Source organism: Pipra filicauda, unplaced genomic scaffold (assembly GCF_003945595.2).
Source record: "Pipra filicauda isolate LSUMZ 115617 unplaced genomic scaffold, ASM394559v2 scaffold95_size2449627_pilon, whole genome shotgun sequence".
Lineage (NCBI taxonomy): Eukaryota > Metazoa > Chordata > Aves > Passeriformes > Pipridae > Pipra > Pipra filicauda.
The window spans coordinates 113,359-119,404 of NW_024105153.1; the positions used below are offsets into that span (position 1 = coordinate 113,359).

The window sequence follows — 6,046 nt, forward strand, 5'->3', positions numbered from 1 at the left end:
GTGTTTTGCAGAATTGCAGTGCCCCAACAGATGTCAGATGGGGCGATGGATCATGGAGGAGCTCTGGCGTGACCTGCCTTGGAAATAAGTTGTTCCCCTGAAGCTCTCACTGTTGTTCAGAGATTTGTGGTGCTCATCACGGGCACCATGCGACACTGCTTGATGGGAACCGAGGCTGTGGCGGACTCTCCATCCCTGGCTCCTGGAGGGTCTGGCTCCAGCTGACTCTCAGTCGATGCCTGCAGCAGGTTAGCTGCTACAGAAATTGACGTGCTGTTTCCAAACACCAGGGTGCTTGGAAAAAAAGTGACTTCAATATAAACTTACCCTTTCAGAAAGCTGGAAAGGAGATACCAGACCCTGGCTTGCTGGTTGTTTGCTTTTGTTGCTCGGAGACATTTGTTCCCTGTGTAAGGATACATTTTAATATGCTGTTTAGCAGGGACAGTTAATTTTTAATTATTAGTCCAGTTTTATATTGTGTTTTTAAATCTTGCTGCTTTAGTGGCTCAGCTGGGGGAGCAGTGAGGTCTCAGCTGGCTGGCAGGCAGCCCGTGGAGCAGCCAGGGAGAGTCATCCCAGCCCCAGAGAGCGTCACCAGCAAATGGCTTCATGCTCACATGCCCGCAGCTGCAGGCACTGGCTGCCCTGCTTTCCAGAGCACTGTGACAGAGGGGATTTGGCCACAGCCATGGCAGAAGGGAGGCACGCTCTTGCTCCCTGGCAGTGGCACATTTTCTTGTGGCTCACAGGCACCGTGTGTCAAACTTTCACCTGGGAGTGAGCTTTGCAGGGCTTTGCTCTGTCGCTGCAAAACAACCTCAGAGGAGCTGTGCAAAACTGTCCCATCTGGAGAAGGATCTCTGGGTCACTGAAATGAGAGGCTGACATAAGGAATATAATCCATGGACGCTAGGGAGAGGAGCCTGGCTTGGGGCCAGGCTGCTGCAAGCTCTGCCTTGGTAGCTGCAGCAGGGACAAGCACATCAGCAAAAGGGTAGAGGATCAGCCCACTTCAGCTAATATTTGGGATGTTACTGTAAGCATCTCCGAGATCTCCAAACACAAACCTTTTCTCGGAACTAAGGAGAATCTGGCAATCCCACATTTCTAGCATTTCTGGGTGTGCTTATTTTTTTTAAGCGAAGTGAGAAGTGAAAGTAGTCCTTACTGTCTTTTGAAATATACTATAGCTATGTAAGACTGCAAATTTTTCAAGGCCATATCTCTCCTCACCCTGCCAAACGAAACACAATATAAAACTCCATTGTTTTATGTTTCCTGTGCCTTATGGCTTGAACCATGGATCCTCTTGGCTGAGGTCCATCCCAGAAACGATTTAATTTGGGAACATGCTTTACCTTTCTAAAAATAAGGAAAACTGAGAAGAAGAGCAAATAAGCTGTGTTGAATAAAGATCTAAAATGACTTCTCTGGGATCTCAAATTAAAGAAAATATGTTACCCAGGGAATGTATAAAATCAAATAATATAAGCCTGCCTCTATGCAGCAAACTCTTTCCTGGCATTTTAGCCCTGTTCTATAGTCTGGACCTTTTCCAAAGAAAGAGCAACAAATCATCAGTCATATCTTTCTTTTTTTTTTTCCCCTCAGACACTTACTAAGAACCAGGCACACACACAAAAATAAAAGAAGGTAGAAAACATCTACCCATTTCTGTTTACTTCACAGTGTTTTTAAAGCATTTGACTCAAACTGTTACCCAGAAGTGAAATATCAGACTACTGCAAAACCAAAACCAGGTAGATTTCCCAAAATGGGGCAGAAATAAATCTGTCTAAAGACCCATGACTTAATGAGGTAAGATGTGCAATAGGTGCCTTTACCTGGAAAAAGAAGAGGAGCAGCAGGATATAGTAGCTGTGCCCTTCTCAGGTTGTAGGTCTGTACAAAGGGGGGGTATAGCTCAGTGGTAGAGCATTTGACTGCAGATCAAGAGGTCCCTGGCTCAAATCCAGGTGCCCCCTTCTTTGCTACCTGAGATTAGCTCAGTTGGTTAGAGTGAGGTGCCAATAACACCAAGGTCATGTGTTCAATCCCTGTACAGGCCATTCCCTTAAGAGTTGGATGCAGATCCCTTCCAGCTCAGAATAATCTGTGAAACAGGACCAAACCCCATGTGATACTGGGAGTCCAGATAACACCTTACACAAACCAAAGTCCAATGTTCATACTGGGAGAACCTCATTGCAGCATGTGAAGGAGCACAAGAAAGCCTGAGGTGGTACCACCAGCTGCAAGCTCTCTGATCTCTGTGGACACTTACAGTGTAGAAGGCCCACGAGGCTGTCGGAGTGACACAGAATTGCGAGGATAACAGCACTCTCAAAAGCAGGGTCTCTGAATGGCTCTGTAAATCTCCTGCAGCATGCAGGAGAAAAATCCCCAACAAACCCAGCCATGGGGAAATTTGGTAGAAGAAACATGAGTTGTGGTAAGAATGAAGGTGGGCACAGACCAATAGTAAAAATACCACAGCAGCAATTTCAATTTGTTGGGTAATAAAACTGAGCCTCCTCAGTGACTTTGTGCAGCCCCTTGCAGGGGCAGCAGCTCTGCATCACACAGACCACTTGCTGCTGGCAGTGTTCGAGCACCTTGGGCTGCAGGGCTGGAATCTGGGGAGCTGAAAAGACCCACTGCAGCTGCAGGAAGGCTAGGACTTCTCCCTTCTTTGCCCTGTCTAAAACATACCATGAGCATGGCTCCCCAGGGTGGATAGTTACTGTCTGTACTAAAATCTGGGTCTTGGCTGTAAATCAGGAATGCTCCTTGAAAGGTGGCTGCGTACCAGTGGTCTCTCCTCCCTCACCATCCATCTTCCTTTCCACATGCACTCAGCATCAAAGCTGCTGGGGGTTCAGGAAATGAAGCCATGTGGCCACCCTTGGCCCTCTGCCCCTCCTGGCTTGTTGCAGCTGGAGAGCAGGAGCCCAAATGTCATTAATCCTTGCGATTTCTCGAGAAAAGTGAAGAAATAGGGCTGCAATGAAAGAGAAAACTGTTGAACAGGGTGAGACTGCCAAAAGGCCTCCTGCAAGGTCCATTTACTAAAAGATATTAAGGATGTTAAGCCCAAGTTTAGATGGCATTGGTGGGTCACTATCCATCTTCCCTCTCGCATCTTAGAACTGTTTTCAGTCTCCTCTAGGAGGCCAGCCTTCTGTTTCCAAGCACAGTTTGTTTTCCATCCCCGCAGAGCCCCTCCAAGATGCCATTTGCAGCTCTGAGGGTCACATTCACCTCTGCTGCCAAGGGAGGTGGCAGGCAGCACAGGGATGTCTCCCTGGCTGGTAATGGTCCTGCCCTCGCAAAATGGGTGATGGGAAGCCCTGGGCATGGCACTTGACTCCCAGAAGCAGAGGCTGCAAACCAGGCTCTGGGCCATCCATTTGCTGCTTTTGGTGGCCATTAAAGCCTGTGGCAGTGGCTGCTTGAGTGGCAGGACTGGCTGCAATCATGAGAAGACTGTCAGAGGAGTGGCAACTCTGGAGACTTCCAAGGAGGCAGGGTCTGGGGGAATGTCTTAGCTTTATCCCAAGTACCAGCATGGGTTATTGTGCCCTGTCACACATGCTGCCTTTGATATTTCACAAACTCAGTCATTTGGGGAAACAAAGGTCTTTACTGTTCTCCAGGAGCACAGTGGAGGTGTGCCCCCCCCTCTCTGCACTTTGCCCCACTGGGGCAAGTAAATTCCCTTTCTTACAGGGACACAGGCTGGAATCACAGGGGGAACCCCATTCCCAGTGAGTCCATGGGCAAAGAAGCCACCAAGCAACAGGGTTCTGGAGGCAATGGGGCGCTAGGGCCAGTATCCCATCAGGGCAGCACAAGTTTCGGGGGTGCTGGATGTGTCCCCACTGGCACAGCTGCATGTAGTGGGTCAGCAGAGGAGCTGACTGGGTTGGGAAACACTGGAGAGAGCGGGGATGTTGCTTCATTGTCTCAAGGCATAGTTCAAGTTTACAACGCCCACCGTGTCACCAGAGGTCTGGCGCTCTCACGGCAGCTGGGATGGCGTTGGTCATGTGCTGCTCTGCTGTTGCACTCACCCTCCTCCTTACAAGGCAGGAGGGGCAGGTTGAACACTCGTTCAGTGTAGGCGTGGGGATTCCACATCGGGCAGTGGGCACAGAGTGACCTCCATGGAGGGGCTGGGGCAGTTTTGTGTGGGTGGAGTAGTTCACAACACGCGCATGCAGCTGCTGGCAAGGGGCCCGGGAGCTGGCAGACAGCCTGAGGGGGAAAAGAACGGAGAAAAACACCAGAATAAGCACAAGCCAAGGGGGCCAGGCCGGGGAGGGGGCACTTATGGAGGTCCACAGTCCTTGGCTGCAGGGCAGCAAGGAGGGCAGCAAGGGAAGTCCATCATTGAGCAGCCTGATCCAGCAGATCCCATTTGTAGTACATCAGGGGGTCGCCACATGGAGCTGCTCCAGTTTTGATCCATACTTGAGAGTTTTGGAGACTGGGCTCATCAGCACACCTGCCCAGAGGTGACAGAACCCTGTTGTGTTGAGTGAAGTATTTCTGTGGATTAACAACCCAAGGAGGAGGCCAGACGCTAAAGATTGATTTTCATTCTGGCAGCAGGTTAAGGGTAGGGAATATGAACGCTGCCTCTGAGGTCCTGGAATGCCCAATATATGAACTGATGATCTGGAAACAAAGATGAGCAATATACCAAACATTTTTGAAGAATGACTCAAAGCTATTTACTCTTGAGGAGATCAGAAAGGACTGAGTAAAATGCAAATGTGGCAAATGGGCAACACCACACGTTTGCCAAGGTTTAACTGGGCACGTGCAAAGTCAGAAAACAAATTGTGTGTAAGAATTACAAAGCTCCAGATGTTCTCTAGCAACTCAAGAAAGAATCTGGATGTCACACAACCCCTGATTCTGTGAGTAGCTGCAGGTTAAAAAAAAGCACACACAAAATATTAGCATGCAGAAAGAAGGAGGGGAGAATAATATGGAAAATATGATAATGCTATTATGTAAATCACTAGCATGGCCTCTCTGGGAATACTGTCTGCAGTTCAAGTAAGCCTTTCTCAGAAAGAGCTGATTAGGGGCATGGCAAATTTGCTCACAAAGAGAGATCAAAATGATTGGGGTTGTTTATCTCAGAAAGGAAATGAACAAGAGGAGATTGGCACAGAGTGAGCCAGTCTGGAGATTCTGGTTTTCTTCCTGTTCAGTTCTATCACTGCCATATCTGGTGTCGCTGAGAAGTGTGTGAAGTGATGTCGCTCTCCTCTGTCACACACGGTTTGCTCTTTCTCTCACCCTCTCTCCCAGGGGAGGCATGGCATATGTGGTAATGTTTTATAATTTGGTAGGACCTGGGGAGGAGGAGACAGCTAAGGAGGAATAGATACATGCCTCAGAGTAGGCATATAGTAGAAAATATGAGAACGGAAAAGGGAGATTTGCACCCAGACAGAGGGGGCAAAGGTTCTGGCTTCAGGAGGCTCCTTCTATTAGTTCAGGCAGACCCCAGAGAGGCTGCCAGCTACTTCTCTTCTCCTAGAGCCCTTGAGACTTCCAGGCTCGGCCTTGGGGTTCCTTGGAGATAAAGATAAGGAGCTTGAATTAGATATTCTCTAGAAAGCATCAGGGTAGTCAGAGGTACCTTGAGACACACACCATTAACCCTGGTCTCTGCCAGGGGAAGTTTAGGCTGGACATCAGGAGAAATTTCTTCACAGAAAGGGTGATCAGACATATGGAGTGGGCTGCCCAGGGAGGCGGTGGAGTCACCATCCCTGGAAGTGTTTAAGGGAAGACCGGATGTGCCATTGACTGCCATGGTCTAGTTGACATGGTGTTGTTTGGTCATGGGTTGGACTCGATGGTCTCAGAGGTCTTTTCCAGCCTAACTGATTCTGTGGTTCTGTGACCCTGGAGCACCAAAGGAATCTTCTCACCCTGCGCTCCCCTGGCAGCCGGCACGCTCGGCCCTGGCGCTCTGTGCTGTGGGTGTCACTCGCTGCGGCGTGACCAGCGCTCCCCTTTC

At 49.3% G+C, this 6,046-nt stretch overlaps 1 non-coding gene across 1 annotated transcript; it reads left to right on the forward strand.

Moving 5' to 3' along the window:
* The first annotated feature begins 1,916 nt into the window (after nucleotides 1–1,916).
* TRNAC-GCA lies at nucleotides 1,917–1,988 on the forward strand. The gene has a single exon. It is a non-coding gene; the product is annotated as a tRNA-Cys (tRNA).
* Nucleotides 1,989–6,046: the final 4,058 nt, after the last annotated feature.